The 20,586-nt window shown below is 42.0% G+C and overlaps 1 protein-coding gene and 1 long non-coding RNA gene across 3 annotated transcripts in view; both read left to right on the top strand.

Moving 5' to 3' along the window:
- The window catches only part of CSMD3 (CUB and Sushi multiple domains 3), a 1,158,685-nt gene that overhangs the window by 43,641 nt on the left and 1,094,458 nt on the right, over positions 1-20,586 (top strand). The gene's annotated exons all lie outside the window — the stretch shown is intronic.
- LOC120398099 lies at positions 1,782-4,301 on the top strand. Its single transcript, XR_005594187.1, has 3 exons — positions 1,782-2,084; positions 3,683-3,784; positions 4,180-4,301. It is a non-coding gene; the product is annotated as an uncharacterized LOC120398099 (long non-coding RNA).

Genomic DNA, 20,586 nt, shown 5'->3' with positions numbered 1-20,586 from the left:
TGGCGCATGTGGGACTTACTTCACCTTTTGTGTAAGCATAAACTTGCATTGTTTAAGGTGATAGTTTTTCTAGTAACTTACATCAGCGCTATGATCCAGTATGATCCAAGGGTGCTGTTTCAAACTTTGCTTGCAATAGAACTGAAACACAACCCTGTGACAACATCATAGCTGTGAAAAGGAAATCACTAGATTGCTGTAGGACTAACTATTGTATCATCATACCAGAGTCTCAGGTGAACTCTATTGAAATTAGCATTTTAGAGAAGTTACTTGGACTTAACACTACAGTAGGATTTATTTTTTTAAAGTGGACCTATCCATTCTTCCAAATGGATCTCTCACTCTAGGTTGATACAATCAATTCTTAATCACATTGGTAATTACCAGGAAACAGAAAATACCAAATAAAATAAAAATAAGTAAATGCATAATAAATAAAAAATAAATCATCATCATCATCATTATCATCTGAGGGACACACCCATTAAATGATGTATTCTTTCACATCAACTTAGATTCTCATTCAGGTTTCATAGTAACAAACACCACTTTTTAAATTAACACTAAAATGAAGTTAGTATGTGTCCTGGTCTTTCATATCCATAGTCAAATGTCACATGAATCTTAGCTCTTAATGAAATACACACTTTCCACTGATACACCTTCTTTTAACTAGCTCTCTATTGCTAAACATTAGGGGAAACATGCTCACAGAGTATAAAAAATAAAATCATTTTATAGCTTTTTAAATATTTTCCCTATATTTCAGGGAGTCTGGAAGCTAGTACTTTTTACATAGGAAAATAAAAATAGTCTTAGCAGTCTTGCTCATTTAAGGGCTTAGTTTGGCCCAATTTTACCCTTTATAATTAGTTGGCATAGCGCTAGTTTGACCAAGAGAATTATTTTCACTGTGGGAGTTGGAGGGGAATCGTTAAAGAAGAAAGAAATGAAGTTTTGCTGGTCAATAAATGGAAGAGGTTAGAGAAGGTATGTTACATACACTGTTATTAATTCATACCTTATTCATACTAAAGCAGGAAAGAGTAAGGTAAAGTCTTGTCTTGGAATGTGTTATAAGTAGGTCCAGGGATGTGGGAGGGCAGGTGTTAAGGGAAGAGTCTAAATGTGCTTTCCCTGTTTTTACCTAAAATTTTGTTCTGGGAAAATCTAATTTAATCCAAAAGCACAGTATTCTGGTGGGAGGGGAGAGTGGAAGGGAGCATCTAAGAACCCTGTCCTATAGCAGGTATTGATTCTTTAACCTTCATTGATTCCTGTCTGCTGGAGAAAAGACTGCCTTATAATGTTGCTAAAAATCCAATCCTGCAAACTCTTATTCTTGTGCCTAGTTCCTATTTATCTAAATAGTTTTCTCTGGGTTAGGTACTCAGCTAGTATACTTAATGAAACTCCACTGACTTCAATGTAGTTGTGATGTTGCTCACCAGCTGAGAATGTGGAGAATTGCTGTGATTTCAAATGGAATACTTCTGGGAGTAAGGATTTCATAGATAAGTGAATGATTGCATGTTCAGGTACTAGTTTTACAGGGGACATATAGAGTGGGATCTGCAAAAGGTACTTAAACATTTAAATCCTGTTTTTAAGCATCACTGTAATCCACAAAATTCCCACTCAGCTGCTGCCTAACTTTGTAGGTGCCTATAGTTGCTCAGATCCTACATTTTTCCTTGTAAAAGTTATCTAGTCACCTATTTTTCTGCCTCTGGGCATGCACCCTGCATCCTCACTCCAAGCATCCAGCCACCAATTTCCTGCTAAGTCTCAGAGTGATTCACAAACTGGGGAAGATAGACGTTTGGCTGTCTAGTCATGTGCAGGGCTTAATCCAATAGGTGTGCTCAACTGGATCAGCCCCCTCAGGCAATGTCACACAAAACAGCTGGAGGGGTCAGGGAGGAAGAGAAAGACCTCCCTTACCACTTTTAGCCTAGTGGTTAGGGTATTCGCTCATGATCTGGGAGACACCCGCTGACCCCCCAATACAGGTCCCCTCTCCACCTGATGAAGAGAAGGAATTTGAACAGGGATCTACCACCTCTCAAATGTCCTGTCCTGTGAGTAGTAACTGTCTAGAAACTCTCTCCTATTCCCAAATATTTAGGTAACAAGAAAGTGCTTTTGAAGCTAATTTGGAAAATATCAAACATGTATTGTCTGGGTGGAACAGCAAGCGAGACCCTAATCCTGCAGCAAATTGTATGTGGCCACACCCATATGGAGGTCATTGTAGGATTGGGGACTAAATAAAACTTATTTGGTTTTAGCAATGGGAGTAAGGACAATTTCCATTTGCTTTCCAATATAACAATACAATTCACTCATTTCAAAGATGTGTGGTGAAAACATAGCTTGCTAGCATTTAAACAGTGTTTCTGAATAACACTGCCTTTAAATTCAATACTAGCTTAAATGGGAACGAAGGGGAAAAATCTGAACTTGTTCTTTTTATTTGTTTAAATGGGGAATGTTTGAATCTCAGCAGAAACATAGACTGAAAAATTATTGTGGAATAATATTTAGATAATGTTCTAGTAACTGATATCCTTGTTACTACAGCTGGCTTGCTGGGTAAGTGTTTAAAGGAGATAGAAAATCATATTTTCTGGTGGGTGCTCTCTCTCTCTCTCTCTCTCTTTTCTTGATTTATAAAGCCCCTAAGTGTGAATGCATCATAAGTAATTCACTGGCCATGCATGAAATGGCTACATGTGAAAAACAGTAACCACTCTGTTTCTTGTAGCTGTGTTCAAGCCAATGCAACTCTTTGTGCTACTAGGGGATTAAAACATCCCTATTTTGTGCCACAGTGTTTACAGAAAAACTTGGCATGCACATGGACTTTCCTTATCTATATTGTGGTGTGAGTGAGCAGCTTTTATTTACTGTATGCTATTGCTGAAATTAAAACAGCTGGAGCTGGACTTTTCAAAAGAAAAGGAAATGTTCACAATATTAATGCTAAAATTGTAATCATCAGGGCTCCATAAGCACAGGATGCAGAATTATTATTTTTTTTGCTAGTGCTAGATCCTTTTGAAAATGGAAAAGGAAATCTCTCCCCATCCCAAACCCCCATTAGCTTGCTGCTTGTGGCAGTTTTCTGACATTTATTTATTCTTATGTGCTCTCTGATCATTTCTCATAAAGTGGGTAAATTTGAGAATCTTTGTGTATATTCCTGAGTTGTGCAAATGAATGAAAACTGAATGGATGACTACATTGTGTATGAATTCTCAATCTGGGGATTTTTACTGCTTTAGTCTCGTGAGATTATTGTAACATCTCTCTTCAGAATTAATTGTGGGTAATGTTTTAAGATTGCATATTTGTAACACGTACTGTAACAGCATAGAAGCAACTTTAAAATATAACAATCCTGTATCTTGCCCCTAATTCACCTATGTATATATACATTCAGTAAAGCCTTATGTTTGTTTATAGAAGATTGCATAAATGAAAGGATTTTCCCCTTCCATTTCTCAAAGACATTATTATACAAACTTAAAGTGTTTGTAAATTGTTTTGAGATCTTCAGCTGAAACACAAGTGCAACTTAAATTGACCAGCAATAGTTTCAGCTGTGGAAGCTCTATATTAATTTGTGCTCTTGAGACCTGGTCCTGCAAAGACTTAAACAAATGTTTAACTTTAGGTACTATGAGGCTCCAGTTCTGCTGTCATTGAAGTGAACGGCAAAATTCCTCCTGGATTACTTGCAGGATCAGACTCACAGGGTGTAAAATTAAACATGCATGTAAGTCTTAGAACTTGGGTTAATTGACAAAGACCCTGCGAATACCATACTAGTTCATGTTTACTTAAATTGTTTCTATTTTCTTTGTATTACTTAATAAACACATCATCAAGCACACTGTTCTGTTAGACACATCAAATTGCAGACAGTAGTCAGCTACTCTCTTAGTACACCTCTACCTCGATATAACGCGACCCGATATAACACAAATTCGGATATAACGCGGTAAAGCAGTGCTCCGGGGGGGGCAGGGCTGCACACTCCGGTGGATCAAAGCAAGTTCGATATAACGCGGTTTCACCTATAACGCGGTAAGATTTTTTGGCTCCCAAGGACAGTGTTATATCGAGGTAGAGGTGTAGTTTGTACGTTTGTTTTTTTCTGTTCCCTTCCAGAGGCCTCCCGAAGACGTTTTGCCACACCAGGCTACTTTCAGCCCCTGGATGCTATTTTCTCTCTCCTTATGTCCTGGTATTTGCGTTGGTAAAAGCATATATTCTAACCCTGTTGTTAAGATTACAAGTCAATTTCACTTTTGACTTTTTTATAGAATCCAGATAACTTTCTTGCAGTCCACAGAATAAATTTAGGAAAGTTTATGTTTTGTTAAAGTCCAGAATTTGTACAATAAGTTTGAGAAGGGGATGAATAAGGATGATTTTTTTCAGAAATTAATTAAGGATGTTGTAGGCTAACTCCTTGATCATAGGCATAGTTTGAATTCTATATTGGGAGGGCAGCTCCAGCCAGGCCAATGGGGCTGCATGTGGGGGTCAAATTCCATGCCTGCCAGAAGCTTGCAGTGAGGTCCCGCCATGGGGTCACTGCTGACCCCTGGGGCAGGTACCTGCCTCATGCTTGTTTGGGTCTCACACAGGGTCCGTGAGGGCTCAGTCTCCATGCCCCTTTGGTTATTTTGGTGTATCTTGTCATACCAAGACAGGATGAATAAGTGGAGCTGTATATGTGTGTCTATACATATGAACCTGTGTGTATCTCCCTGTCTTTGCATTTCTCATGCCCTCAGAAAGCGTGAGAGGCACTGACCCAGCAACATGTGTGTGTAAGTGTCCACACACACACACTCTGAAGCCAGTTCCCCACAGTTGCCCTGGCTTGCTGACTCCCTCCCCCCACCTGGAGTGGCGGGCGCTCTCAGGACAGGCATCACTTGGGCTGCTGGTGCTGTGGGGCGGGACATGCTGGCTTAGTGGGGAAGCCCCAACTGCTGCTGCTGCTGTCTGCTGTGGAGACCTGAGCATGGGATCTGCAGCCACTCTAGCATCGCCTGCTGCAGTGGGAGTTGATGCCACTGCTTTTATGATGCCTCCCAGTGCTGCTGTGGGTGGCCACCTTCCTGCTGGGGCTGCTGCTGCCCCTGCTGTATTTCCTGGTGCGAGGGGATGCTGCATGCTGGGCTCCCACTTCCCCGCTGCACTGCACAGAGACATGCAGCAGCACGGGCTCCACTGGAACTGCCAAACAGCTGGCATCCTGGGCTGCTGGGGTGTGAGGAGGAGGAGGATGTTGGGGGTCAGAGGGGCTGCTGGCAGGAGCCTGTCCTGGTGCATTAACTTAAATGCACCAAGCCTTGTCCCCTTGACCACAGAGCCCACCCATAAGGCTGGCCCTGCTTGGGGAGGGCAATGCCACTGTGCCTCCCCTTGCTGTCCAGCTATGCCCATGTCCTTGATATAACAAATGATTGAGAGTAAGAATAATCTGAACACATCAAACTATGGATTCATAATTCTGGGGTGATTGTCCAAAGATAAAATTTTAATACAAGTTGCCATTATTTGGTATAGCATCCTTCCCACAAACTGCATCCTAGAGTATTTTACAGAGTTAAATAATACTGTCCAGATTAATAGATTTTCCTGCAATTATTTTAGAAGATGCATTAGATGAAAAAAAAATTGAAAACAGATGATGTCTGAAGTAAAGAGAAATAGGAAGGTTGTCAGATTGCAGGGACTGTAAAGGAAGACTTCTCCCCCAACAAAAGTGAAATTCCTTGAGGAGACAGAAGAAGCTGATGCTAGATCAGGAACAGGAAGGGAAGTAAAGAAGGAATAGGAGCAGAGAGATACTGAGGGCCCAGATACTGGCCCCTAATAAGGATGTTTTATGCCAGTCTGGCACCACAAAGCATTTTTAAGGCTATATTTAGCGGCTAGATGCAGATTTCCCCAACACTATTACATAGGTCGTGATTCAAAAAAGCATCCCTGCTCAGTGAAGTAGTTTCAGTGTATGCTGAAATCACATTGAAGACAAAGAAGTCAATTACTTACATGCTTTTCAGGGTCATGGTAAACTTCATTTCCGGACACATCACTACCACTAATACCCAAAACGGCCTTATGCAGTGGATATCGCCTCCCAGTTTTATAGATGGGGTGGGGAACAAAGGCAGTGACATTAGGCATTGACCACGGCCAAAGAGTTTAACGGGTTTGTATGAAAGGTGATAGTTGATTGGGTGCCAAGAACAACTTAGTCTTCTGCTCAGACCACTAGACCAGTGCTTCTCAAAGCTGGTCCACCACTTGTTCAGGGAAAGACACTGGTGGTCCGGGACGGTTTGTTTACCTGCTGTGTCTGCAGGTTCGGCCGATCGTGGCTCCCACTGGCTGCGGTTTGCCGCTCCAGGCCAATGGGGGCTGCAGGAAGGGCAGCCAGCACGTCCTGCGACCCACTCCGCTTCCCGCAGTCCCCATTGGCAAACCCCGGCCAGTGGGAGTGGCAATTGGCCAAACTGTGGATGCGGCAGGTAAACAAACCGGCCCGGACCACCAGGGGCTTTCCCTGAACAAGCAGCGGCCCGACTTTGAGAAGCACTGCCTAGACAGTACTCCTTTACACATTACATATTTAGAAGAAAGGGAATTGTTAGAGAGAGGTACATCTGAAAAGTTAAAGCCTGTTTTACACTTTCAGAAAAATATGTACATTTGCAGACCTAATATGCACATCCATTATCTTGATTACAAGGGCAATCACTGTCATTGCATATATATTTTCTGAAAGTTTAGGACAGATGTGTTCAGTGACAGCAAAAGGAATACAGAAAAAACCATGTCATTCATTTCCCTTTGTATAAAGTTTCCCGCTTTGTTCTAGTGCAATACTCTTCCTTGCAAGATCTAGCTTATTCACTTGTAAACTTTCAGTGAATGCATCAAGATTGCCAGCATCTTTTAATCTTTCAAAGCCTGTAAATCCCCTCGTTCCCAGAAAGCATGTCATCTTTCAATTTTAAACTGTCATACTGTATGCCCTGGTGCATTTTAATTCTCCTAGGCCATTCATCACTACTCAACATTGACCTGTTCATATTCTTTAGCAAGCCACAATGCTTTTCCAGGCATAATGTATCTGAATACCTTCTCTTTCTCTCTCTCTCTCTCATGGCCTGAACCTGCTTAAACCACATTCCATTTATTAAAATATGCCTTTGGCACTGATGGCATCTTTGTGCCGTTCAGTGTTGAAAGTTAAACAAAACAATCAGTATAAAAGCTAACCAATTGGGTAGCTGAATAGATAGCTACATTTATATCCAATTTATTTCCTCTATCAACATGGATTGCTCACATTACCATAATCAGGCTGCTGAGTGCTTGCTCAGTAAGTGGGCACCACATGAAGGCAGCAGAGCTCAGGATATCAGACCATCAGAGCAAGCTAGTTCCATATATAAGGGTCTTCTGGGGACACCAGGCTGTCTGTCCTGGTAAAATAACACCTGGAAAGCTGTGTTGACATCCTTTACATTGGATTACTTGGTATTTTCTCGTCATACTATTCCTTCAGCATTCTAGGCAAACAATCATTTTAGACCATTTAGGCATGTTTATAACTTTGTTTTATACAGGATTTTAAGAATTGTGCAAATATACTTGACAAAAGACGTGGACTTGGAATTTTCACAAGCTCTGAGCATGGCCTAAATTAGCTCCCACTGTAGTCCGTGGAATTAACTTCTGTGGAAATAGGCCAGTGCTGAGTGTTGCTGAAGATCTCATTCATGCTATTTAATAATAGTTATCACTTGTAAAACATTTCATTTTTGAACAAGGTTTGGAATCATTAAATGAAGAAACAAGACATGACCTTTTGTGATGTTAATTACTTCAGTAGGATCTACCGTGAGCCCCGCTCCCACACACACACACACACACACACACAAAGATAACAAACTCTGACCCTGGAGTAGAGCTTATTTTGGTTGAAAACTTAATCCTGAAAAGATGGCATATCCATGTCAGTTAAGTGCATCTGAGGAAGTCCAAACAAAATAGACAGGAAATTGATTGCCACTAGTATATTAAAATAAACAAAAAAACCATGATATCAGATTTCTGCAGCAAACTCTTGTTGTAAAAAGACAAAATTAATTATATTATGGAATGGATTTTTCCAGTAGTGAAAAATATCGGTAATTTCTGAATATATAATTGCACTTATTTTTTCCTTCACCGTGTCTTTCACTGATTCCAGTTACATTTATAGAGTTTAAGGCCAGAAGGAACAATTACATCATCTAATCTGACCTCTTGTATACACCAGACCATCTGATTTCACCCAGATACCCCATTACTGAGCCTAATAACATTTGTGTTTTGCTAAAGCATATCTTTTCAGAAAGGCATCCACTCTTGATTTGAAGACTTCCAGAGATGGAGACTCCATCACTTACATGCGTAGTTTGTTCCAGTGCTTAATCACTGATAGTGGAATACATTGCTGCATTGGCCATTGAAATGGAGCTATGAGTGTTGGGTGATAAGTGACCTGACACTTGTGAAGGAATATGAGTCGTTAAGGGTAATATTAGCTATTAGGGGTAACATTTTCAAAAGTGCCTAAGGACTACATTTTTAAAGGTATTTAGGTGCCTAAAGACTCAGAACAGAGTCTTAGCACTTCTGAAAATCCCGCTAGGTGCCTTTCTGCATTTTAGGCACCGAAGCATACCTTTAAAAAGTGGTCTCAAAATGTTTAAGGGGTCCCAAATCCCACTTTCAATATTGACTTACATATTTAGGAGCTTAAGACACACTGAAAGTCATTGGAACTTCAGAGCTCTTTAGTCACTTATGAAAATAGGGTGAAGACTCCTAAATCACTTACACAGTCTTGAAAAGTTATCTGAGTTCAGGATAGAGAGCTAGGAAGGCCTGGATATTATTCTAGGGTGACCAGACAGCAAATGTGGAAAATCGGGATGGGGTGGGGGGTAATAGGTGCCTATATAAGACACAGCCCCAAATATCGGGACTGTCCCTATAAAATTGGGACATCTGGTCACCCTATCTTAATCCCAGCTGTGACACAGATCCATGATTGGGGGCCATATGGTAAAATTTTCAAAGGCACCTAAGTCACTTGAGAGCACCAGTAACTTTTGAAAATGGGATTTAGGAGCTTAAATCTAATAGTTTAAATCTCATTGACTTTCCAAAGTCATTTGATGTTTCTGAACATTTCAGCTGCTGTCTCAGTTTCCCTTATCTGTAAAATGAGGGTAGTATTTAATAACATGCCGTGCTATAAGAATTTTCCAACTAGTGCAGGGATCAGCAACCTTTGGCACACCAGCACATCCCTCAGCCCGCGCCGGTGGTAAGCACCAGCACATCCCTCAGTCTGCGCTGCTTCCCGACGCCCCCATTGGCCTGGAGCAGCGAACCGCGGCCATGGGGAGCCGCGATTGGCCAAACCTGGGACGTGGCAGGTAAATAAACTGGCCCAGCCTGCCAAGGTGCTTACCCTGGTGAGCCGCGTACCAAAGGTTGCCAATCCCTGAACTAGTGCATGAGATATTATGAATAAAATCTATGTTTGAAAGGATAGGAAATATTGGAAATGTTCGCTAATAATGACTGTGTCTTTTCCTAGGATTATCTGACCCTAGATTTTCCTCTTCACAGTTTTAGAGTCTTAGAGTCCTACAGTTTAAGGCCAGAAGGGACCATTAGATCATCTCATCTGACCTACTGTATATCACAGGTCACCATCATGACACAGCATTGTCACACTAACCCAACAACTATTAAAGTATTACAACGCACAGGAGATTAGATTATTACGTGCCACAGGCAGAGAATAGGAAGAACTGAGGTGTATTAGTGCCTGAAGCCCCCACAGTGGCACAGAAATGATTATCTGAGATATACCCAGATAGTCCTGACAAGTCACCTGCACCCATATGCTGCAGAGGAAGGTGAAAAATCTCCCAATGTCACTGCCAATATTCCTTCCTGATTCCTTCAGTTAGACCCTGAACATGTGAGTAAGAACCAGCCCGCCAAACACCTGACAGAGAATGCTCAGTGCCACCCAAGACCCCAGGTCCTCCCAATCCAACTCCAGGAGTGGCTGTCCCTGATGCTTCAGAGGAAAGAAATAAAATTAATAAACCTTCCCAGAACACATGGAGGGAGGTGGGGGAGAGAAAAGTCCCTTCCTGACTCCCATGTCTCTTAGTGTTATGCTCCTGTGCTCTCAGGACCTGATTTGACTCCTATTGAAGTCAATGGGAGTTTCCATTACTTTCATGGAAGTTGGGCTAGGCCATAAGTGAGTTGCCAGGATGGATGAGGGGGCAGGGGCGAGGTTGAAGCTGAAAATGCATGTCAGCAAAAAGAGAATAGAAGCATAGAAAGGGAAGATAGCTGAGATGGACATGATTACAGTTTTGCTACTTTTTCTAATGATCCTTGAGGCAATTAAATTGGGATTTCCTGTGGAAAAGATTCTCATAAGAGTTGTTTTTCCTTCCCACTTTTTTTAGTTCTCTATTTTATCATATCTTCCGTATTTTAGCCATCTGAGACAGCCTGAGTGATATGGTGCTGCAAACCATGGCAATAGCCAGTAGCTCATCTACATTGGAAGTCCTAAAGTTGCTACCACTGATGGAGATGAACTGGTGTTAGCAACAGGATGAGGTGGCCACTCTGCGTCAAAGTTAGGCACAGGGGTGAGTCAAGATGGAGAAACTTGCACTGCTGCTATTTTGTGGAAAAACAGAGGCATTCAGTTTCTAGGGCTGCAGGTCTAAGATAACTTTAAAATACTGCTATGCCTTTAATTTTCTCCCTCTAATTTTTTACCCTCCTTGCTCTTTTCTCTCGTGCCTTTTTTCCTTACTACTTTCCAACTACAGCATGTGTGTGCTGCAACCAACCCAGATCACCATTTGTTTAGGTAGGTCCTATCCATAATAGACAGATATTTTCCAAAGTGCTTCTGCAGCTTTAGAAAGGATGGAACTACCTGGTGTTGGACCAAATACACATTTCAAAAATAACCTTGCAGACTGTTATGGAGCAGCTTGGAAACTGCAATTCTGTAAAAACAGTCACTGTGTGTGCTTGGCCCTGGCAGGGCAAACTGTCTCTAGAGGACAAAGGAAAGAGCTGCAGGGAATAGCAACATCAATTTTTGGCGTGGCCCAAAATGAAGCTTTGAGAAAAGTTTGAAGTGGCAAATCAACACCTGCAATTTAGTTCATTTTTTTTAACTGTGAAAGAAAATAAATGAGCACAGACTTATTTTATTATTGCTGTTATTGGCTATTATTATTCCTTTTGAATAGAGGACTATTGGAGAACTTGGATTGTGAATGTGATGCTAACAACAGTATAGTGAAAAATAGAAAGCCATGAGTATTCTATTCCTCCTCTTTCTCCCACTTCTATCAAGACCCTCTGAAATGCTTCCTCTAGATGCAAATCAGAACAGAAGGAATGTGCAGATGCTGAGTCAGTCATGGGGCAAGGGTAGGCCATAAGTTCAATACCAGCAGGTTCTGCATCATATTCTTGCTTCCCTTGTACTGAGTTGGCTATTAATCTTTCTGTCTTTGAACTAAAAAGGGATCTTCACATTCCAGTAATCCCCTAGCTCTGGTTTATGAGCCAGTTATTTGTCCTACTAGTTTGCCATGTGTGCAATGAACAAATTACCAGCTAAGCTCAATGGCATTGTTAATTTCTTCCTACTTAGGGGATGCATCAATGACCAGCCTCATTAAGTGCGAGTCATTCTGCTCCTGTGCAAGAGCTGACTGTAGGATTAAAAGAGAGATTACTGATGACACACAAATGAGAAGACAAGCAATAGCGAGGGAAAGGAGAGGCATAGCTCTCTGAGGGCCATATGTGGGATGTGACAGAGCTTGTATGTAGTGTCAAAGAAGTCAGGAATGATGGGTTCTGGTAAGTGAACCTTTATATGCAAGAGGTGTTGCCACTCATGAGATTGAGAGTTATTCTTTCCTTCATGCTGCTTGAGTGGCAAAAGAGGCTAGAAGGGAAGAGACTCAGACTCTATATGTCTTGTTCTTCTAGCCTGTGGGTCCTATTTTTTTCAAATTAAATCAGTGGTCATATATCTCTTTTGTAATACTTGCTTACAGTTGCACAGCAAGAACATCCCCGTCTCATCAGGTACATCTAAAAATAAATAAATCAAAGCTTTAGAGGTTGTTGTGGATACATTAGCACCTTTGAAAATTAGCCACTGATTTGATGTCTACCTCTAGGAACGCAAATTTGAAAATGTTGTCCCTCTGTGCTACTAGTAACATGTAAGAAGACACAAATCCTTGAAAGGATTGAAAGTGTGTTCAATTTCTTGGGTAACATCTGACAAAACAAACAGTTTGTAAGACTGAAAGCAAATTCATTGGATGGAAGAAAAATGTGCACAATGACAGTGAGACATTACGTAAAATGATAAGATTTTGTTAAAATTTTTAGGCAAATGAAAAATAATTGTCTAATTGTTTGCCATTCCTTTTCTAATATACTAAATATTTTTAATTTTTGCAATGTTTTATTTATTTTTTTAAGTTGAATAAAAGAGAACAAGGATTCAAATTTGTGGTGGAATTGGTCTTCAAATTCTAGGCAGATAAATTAAAATCTGAACAATAAAATATATGTAATATGCATGGACATTATAATGCCTGGGACACTGCTGTACAAATAAATTGTTTTATATTAAATTCTCCTCTTACAAAAACTTATCAGTGCTACTATTTCTATTCAATCTTAATTAAGAACTGAACAGGACTCAGCTGTGCAATCCTTATACATATGAATAACTTAGACTTCAACTGGATTGCTTGCATAAGTAAATATGTGTGTGAGAGAGATCTTCAGTATATGACCTTAGAGACATCAAATTCTAGTTTTAGTAACACCTATGTAAATCAGGACTAGCTCCATTGATTTCAAATTACTCCACATTTACATTCAGATTAAACTGAGTCTAATTTGTGCCATACAGCCAAATTCAACCTTGATACAAACATGCATAATTCCCATTAACTTAAATGGAAGTTGCATCTACTCATGCCAGGAACTTCAAAGATCAAGTTGGTACATAGATGACAATGATATGCTGAAGGGTGAAGAAGTGGCATAGTGGAAAATGCAACTAATAGGAAGGTCCTTTTACTAGCATATTTCTGTTAGTTGTGTTTCCTGCTAAACTTTTTGTTTCTGTCCCTTCAGTATGTAACTTGTAAGTTATACAGTGGTAAGAAGTTGCATCACCATTCAGAGGCGCCAACTTTTTCGGATTTGCCGGGGGGGTGGCTCAACCCTTGCTCAACCCCAGGAGCCAGCCCCAATCCACCTCTTCCCCCAAGGCCCCACTCCTGTCCCACCTCTACCTGCCCCATTCCGCCTCCTCCCCCGAGTGTGCTCCACCTTTGCTTCCCCCCCTCCCAGTGCTAATCCTCTGTGGGTGGCAGGTGCTGGCGGAGAATGGGAGGAGCTGATCAGCGGGGCCTGCTGGTGGGTGCTGAGCACCCACTATTTTCTTTTCTGTGGGTGCTCCAGCCCTGGAGCATACGGTGTTGGCACCTATGTCACCATTTGTGTCACTTTCTCTGAATTAAGCCTGTAAACTTTTGTGGTGTGTAAGCCAAGTGTCGCTATGTGAGGATTTTTACAGTTCCCGCTCAATACACATCTTTATGAAGGAGATCTCCCCAGAATTAGCTGTGTCCCAGTCCTCACACTGAAGTCAAACATAAAACAGCAGCAGGATTGGACCGAGGTCTGTTGGATAACAACAACAAATACTTTTTTTTTTCCAATGAGATGGCAGCTCAGCTGATTGCTTCCTTAGCCATGCTATAGAGGGGCTAATCCTTGATAGTGTCTAACAAAAGGGAATTTCTATTCACATATTGCAGGATGCTCAACATGCACCTGATTTAAAACAAAACAAAACAAAAAAATGCAGCTGCCTGTTCCCTGTAATTAGGGCTAAGGACAAAGCTGATCAGCTTTTTATTGCTAATGAATCCATAACAATCAGTCTTATAAAATATTAAATTCCTTGGGGGCATCTTTTTATATCCCTGTACTGCACAAGAATCCGAAGTGATACATAAATAATGATACATAATGTTTATTATGTCAGTTTCTTTGATTCTTAAAACAGCAAAACAATTAATCAGTTTCTTTCTAATGTCTGTAATGTTTTCCCTAGAATTCATTCCTATGATTCTTGCTCTCAGATTTATAATAATTTATCCTCGATTCCATAAATAACATTATCATGTGATTCTGTTGTAATGCCATTTCCTCTAATCTCTTTTGGATGATCAAATATCTTTTGAGAGTCTTTGGGTGTCATGAAACTCTATTCCCAGTCCAGGAAATAACAAAAGAGGAAAATACTAAGTACCTATCTGGGTCATCATAATTAAATTGTTTGGAAATAGATAAAAGGAAACTTAAAAGTAGATTGGCTTGTTCCTCCAGGGCTTCCTGGGGACAGGCAGGCATCTTTAATCTTTTAAAGCAGACACTATGCTGAAACTGTGTCCCAGAAGAAGAATGTTCTTGTTCAGTAAATAAGTTTTGTAGAGCACAGTACTGAAGCAGTGACACTCACCCATAAGAGCTTAGACTGAGCAAGCTCTTTTCTCCTCTCTTTGTGTGTACACTATGCATGCACTATGCACTATGTATAACTTCTGCTGGGGGCGGGCGGAGGCACATGAACTTGTATTTGGATAGGTTTCTTTTTGTTTCAATCACAAAATGAGGCCCTCTCTTTTATGTGGCCCCCCATCATTGTAGTATTTTAGCACTTCACAAGCTTTACTCTACTTATCATTGCAACACTCCTTTAAGGACCAGAGACATTTAAGGACTAGATTTTTAAAGTAGTGGTATTTCAAGGAGTCCTTAGGTGCCTAAGTCACCTTGATTAATGAGAGTTTGTTATCTAGGCCAGGCCTGCACAACTCGTAAAGCAGTGAGGGCCATATTACTCCAAAGAAAACAGCTGAGGGCCGAACCTCCCCGCCCAGCGCCGCCAAAACACCTCCCCCAGCCCCCCTGAAACACAATACCCCCCAGTGCCGCCTGCCCACTCAGTTCGTCATCCCCCCATGAAATAAGAGGAGGGGGAAAGGGGAACAGTTTGAAGGGATTTTCTGGGGCTATGAACTAAGCTGGGGAGGGGAAAGGGGGGCAGTGTGAAGGGATTGGATGTGACTGTCCGACACACAAACACAGGGGCCGCAGGGAGCCCGGGGGGTGGGCAGTGTGATATGGGCCGGGGAGAGGGTAGGTCCCTGGACCATGGAAGGAGGCAGCAGTTGGGGCAGGGCAGGTGCAACACACACACACACACACGTCTCCCCCAGGGATTTCCTGGCTGTCCACAGACAATTCAAACCCCACCCCCCATCACTACAGAGGCTGCCCTGGGAGCAACCAGTGCAGTAGCTGCCCTGCCTCCAACCGAAGGGAGGGTTGGGGGAGTCTTGCCCCAGTCCTCCCCCGAGCTGTGGCTCGAGCCCCTCCCCTCGCTCGGCACTTACCAGCTCTGCTCCCTGTCCCCTGACTGCTCCGATCCCTCTCCACATCCCCTCCCCCTGATAGCCCCCCCAGAACTCCCAACCCATCCACCCCTCCCCCTGCCCCCTGATAGCCCCCCCAGAACTCCCAACCCTCCCCCTGCCCCTGACAGCCCCCAGAACTCCCAACCTCCCCTGCCCCTGATAGCCCCCAGAACTCCCAACCCATCCAACCTCCCCTGCCCCTGATAGTCCCCAGAACTCCCAACCCTCCCCTGCCCCTGACAGCCCCCAGAACTCCCAACCCATCCAACCCTCCCCAGCCCCTGATAGTCCCCCCAGAACTCCCAACCCATCCAACCTCCCCTGCCCCTGATAGTCCCCAGAACTCCCAACCCATCCAACCCTCCCCTGCCCCTGATAGCCCCCAGAACTCCCAACCCATCCAACCCTCCCCTGCCCCTGACAGCCCCCAGAACTCCCAACCCATCCAACCTCCCCTGCCCCTGACAGCCCCCCCAGAACTCCCACCCCATCCAAACCAACCCCGGGTCTCTGACTGCCCCCTGGGACTCCCCTTACCACCACGCCGCTCCAGCCGCTGGCTCCACATGGAGCCAACCAAACAAGCTGCCGAGCACCCAACCCCTCCCCTGCAGAGTGCTGTGACGCGAAGCTGAGGCAGGGGGAGGCGGCAGCGGGGGAGGGATTATGCCTGCTGGAGGCCAATGGGAGTAGCTAAATCAGGCCCAGGTGCCCAATCAGCCATGCCGTACTCTGCATGAGGGGACGGGAGGGGAGGGAGGAAAAATCCCGGACGGTTACACCAGCCCTGGGAGAACCCAACAGACCCACCCCGCTGCTTGCCACCGCATGTTGTGTAGGCCTGATCTAGGCTGAAAATCTCACTGGGGCCTATCTATATCTTTAGGCCTACCTACCTTAAAAAAACCCAAAAAGCCTTAAGTTACTTGCTCAAGGTTACACAGGAAGTTGGTTACAAACCAGGCAATTCAATGTGGGTTTTCCACAGCTCAGGCTAGTGTTCTAACCACTGGACCATCCTTCCTCACTGCACACCATCTGACACCAAGATACATGAGTGCAACCACCCCAAACTGGTGAGTTCCCCTCCAATTCTGATTGACGTAACATAATAAATATGAAGGCCTTTGCACTGTTCTTGCTGATGCTGTCATTGTTCTGTGGGTACATACATGCTTCCGTTTTTAAGGCTGATTATTTGAGTCTATAAAAATAAGTTGCTGAAATATCTGATTTTATGTTAATTTTGTCCAGGTGAAAAAGTGCCAAGTTACAATTTTAAGTTGTGCTTTGATACTTATGCTTTCCCTTACAAGGTGACACACAGATGTTACTATCCTTCTATATATGCAATCAAAAGAGAAACATGATGGACAGAATTCCAAGCAGTTTTACTTCCCAGAGCTACGTGGGTCACAAACACAGTACAAAAGATTAGAACAGGTATATAAGTGTGCAGTCTCATGACTAATCCTATTTGCAGAGTAGTCTTTTAGCTTTAGGTGAATAGGACTATTGGCAAGACTACCCCCTCAACTCTATTTTTAGTGTATAGTTGACAGCAGATACTGTCTCACAGCGACTTCATTACAGTTACCTTTCAAATTTCTATAAGCTAACTGTACTTCATTTTGCAACAGATAAGTTTGCATATGCAAAATTGGATTGTCTCAAAGCTATATATTAAGCCATTTTACTCTGCGATGCAGTGACTCAGGACTCTAAGACCAAGCCAACCCTTCCGCTGCAACATGAAGCGACCCAGAAGATTAATTGTGGTTAATTTCAGTATTTCTTAAAATGATCATGACTTTAATGGGAACCTGCAAGTGCTATATTGGATCATAATAGTGGTCCAGTTAGCAACCATTAGAAAACATTCAGAAGGTGCTTATGGGAATACTGTGCCCATAGGAAAAAAATTCTTCCTAACCTCCCCAGTTAGAGGTTGGCTTATAGCCTGAAGCATGAGGGTTTATATCCTTTCCATCTCTTTTTAATCATCCAATGTAATTGCATATTTTCATATTATATAAAATATGTAAATAGCCTTCATACTACTGCAACATTTGTAGAAGAGCTACACACATCCCTAAATAAAAAGGGTGGGAGGAAGGAGCGGGAATGCATGTTACACATTAAATCTTGGAAGCCATATAAAGATTTAATTATATCAATATTAAAATAGCAGGAGGCTGAGGGATATGTTTTGCAACAACATTACATTGCAAGCTATTTGCCGCAAGAACTATGATTACCTGTGCATTTGCATGACATCTAGAACATTGGAGCTGTGCTACTGATTTAGGTATTTGGGGTATTACAGCAATACAAATAAAAATGTATCCCTTGAGATGATTGGATCTTAAAATACCAGTCCACAAGCAGTGTCATGGGGTGTATGTGCTCCCAAGTTGGCCTCATGATAAGGACTTAATGCAGCAACAACCAGGCCATGCCTATTGGCAGCCTCACAGTAGCTGGGAGAATAGAAGAAATGACAATCAGAGGGGTTGGGCAGCTGCCAGAGGAGCAAACAGGCTAGAGAAGGAAAATCCTGCCAGCAAGCTGGTGAGAAGCCACCCAGGGACAACACCCCAGAGAAGTGATGGACAGGCTAGAGAAGCCTACAGAACTGAAGGAGGTAGGAGGGAGCTCAGGGCACAGGAGAGGAGTTGCTGAGGCATGAGTACACCTGCCTAGTTTAAGGGGCCTGAGCTGGAACCCAGCGGAGTGTGTGGGCTTGGGTTCCCCTACCGGTCCCTCACAGACTGAAGAATCAAAGGGGTTTCTAGACCCTGCCCTGGGACCAGGACCAGTTAACCCAGCCAAGTAAAAGGGGAATCCCATACACCCCAGTGGGACTGAGACTAGCACCCTTGATAGCCCAGAATGGGACTACCATAGAGACTCAGGCAAGAGAAGTGACTGGCTGCCCTGCCAGACTGAGCAGACTCCATGCAATGCTCTATCTGACCTGAGAGGGCACTGTTGTATTAGCATACCAGCTCACACATGGTTATGACACTCACGGATTTAGTGTGCAGTGAGACATGTTAACTTGAATGGTACAAATCCACTGTGTACTCAAATATAAGCAAGAGAAAATATAGTTGGTTTACTAGCTATTGGAATTCAATAATTCTCTGTTCCTTCTGTGCAGAGACTACAGGAGATAATGACTATTAATTATCTTCATATATGTTGGAGGTAGAGTGAGGAATGTGAACCTTAATTAGAGAGAGAATGAAAAGGTAAATCATTCACTCACCGTCTAACAATACAAACTGGAAATGGCATTGGTCTGCCAAGAGAAAAATCAAGTAAGTAAAATACAATATTGCACCATCCATTCATTATAAATAATGAAATGATAGGGACAATATACAAGTTTCATGCATCCATGAGTCTGCTCAGTTTTCACATATACCTTCCCTGCCCCCTTCTAATCTCCCCATGCATCTTTAAAGATGCATTTTATGGAATAACTGTATTTTCTGTAGTGCCCAAAATGCACAAGGTGCTTTCCAAACAAAGGCCTAGTCCCTGTCAAAAAGAGCTTACAATATAAAAGGCAGACAAATAGAGAGAGGGTAGAAGAAAGGATCACAATGTAGAAGTAAAGGTGTAAAGTAAAGGCAAGATATTAGGGAAAACTGTGATATACTGTTATCTATATTTTAAAATCTGTTTTTGTAATGCTATCACTTTTGCCAATTAGTTTTTTAGTACTCCTTTGGTATTCCTTTATTTATAGGTTGCTCTGCCTCCCATACTCACTTTGAGTACCTTACTTCACAAGTAATCTTATTGATTTCAGTGGGACTACTTGTGGAATAAAGTACTATATATGGTGTGAATAATGGTGACAGAGTTGGGCATTTAATAAATCTAGTGCCCACGAAAGATGTCAGATGGACACTGAAGACTGTGGTATTTTCCTTTATTATGGGTATGGTATAGATAGGTGGCAGCACATTGCTGGAAAGATATTCTAACAGTGAAGTGGGAGAATGCCATTAGGAATGAGAAGTCATTGTCCCTTCCAATGAGAGTGCCAGTAAGGGTGCCAATTATTGCCAGTGAGGGTGTTTTTTGTGATGCATAGTATAGGAGTACATTTTGAAAGCAACCATTTGGACAGTCATTAGGTTGTTTAGCACTTAAATAACTCCACTCTGAATTTTTATAACTGCACATGGGATATTTTAATATAAGAACTCCTTAAGAGGTCTCCTGTCAACCAATACAGAGTTATTACTTGTGCTTCCTCTATCAAAAATCAGTCATTCATTGTACTAAAGGCAGCAAACTTTTAACTACAACTAGTATTATCTTTATAAATCTACTGCCATACAAGCCTCATTAGGGGAGTTTTAACAGTGATGTGAGAGTTTTCCTTTATGAATCCTTAAGATTCCCAAACAGCAGAAAGCAAAGATCAAGTCCGATATTTGCAATAGTGACAAAGTTTGAATTATTTTTGCATGATAGGAGTAGCATGAGTTGACACAGTGACAAATCATTACTACCAGTGCAAATAATTACTTGAAAAATTGTAATGCACAATAAGAAATTACTGTAAGATTTCCTTATAGGTAATCCAGAAAAGTAATTTATATTAGCAAACTTATAATTTTAATATGCAAAACATTCTTATTTTGAAAACATGCTCATCATTATTGGATTAATAACTACAGGGGATTCATGGGCACAGGAAGAATAGTAATTAACCTAGCAACATTACACTTTAATCTTTGTTGCTTCTAGTTCCTCTCATGATAATTTCTTGCTTTTTCCTCAGTAAAGACATTTCCATTTATGTGCATGCATCCTAATAAGAAATAATCTGAACATTTTCTGACATTCTCTTTATGCAATGATAAGGTGAATTTATTTGCACTGGTCTGCAAAT

This window comes from Mauremys reevesii, linkage group 2 (genome assembly GCF_016161935.1).
Source record: "Mauremys reevesii isolate NIE-2019 linkage group 2, ASM1616193v1, whole genome shotgun sequence".
Classification (NCBI taxonomy): Eukaryota; Metazoa; Chordata; order Testudines; family Geoemydidae; genus Mauremys; species Mauremys reevesii.
This window is presented reverse-complemented; position numbering and strand designations above follow the sequence as displayed.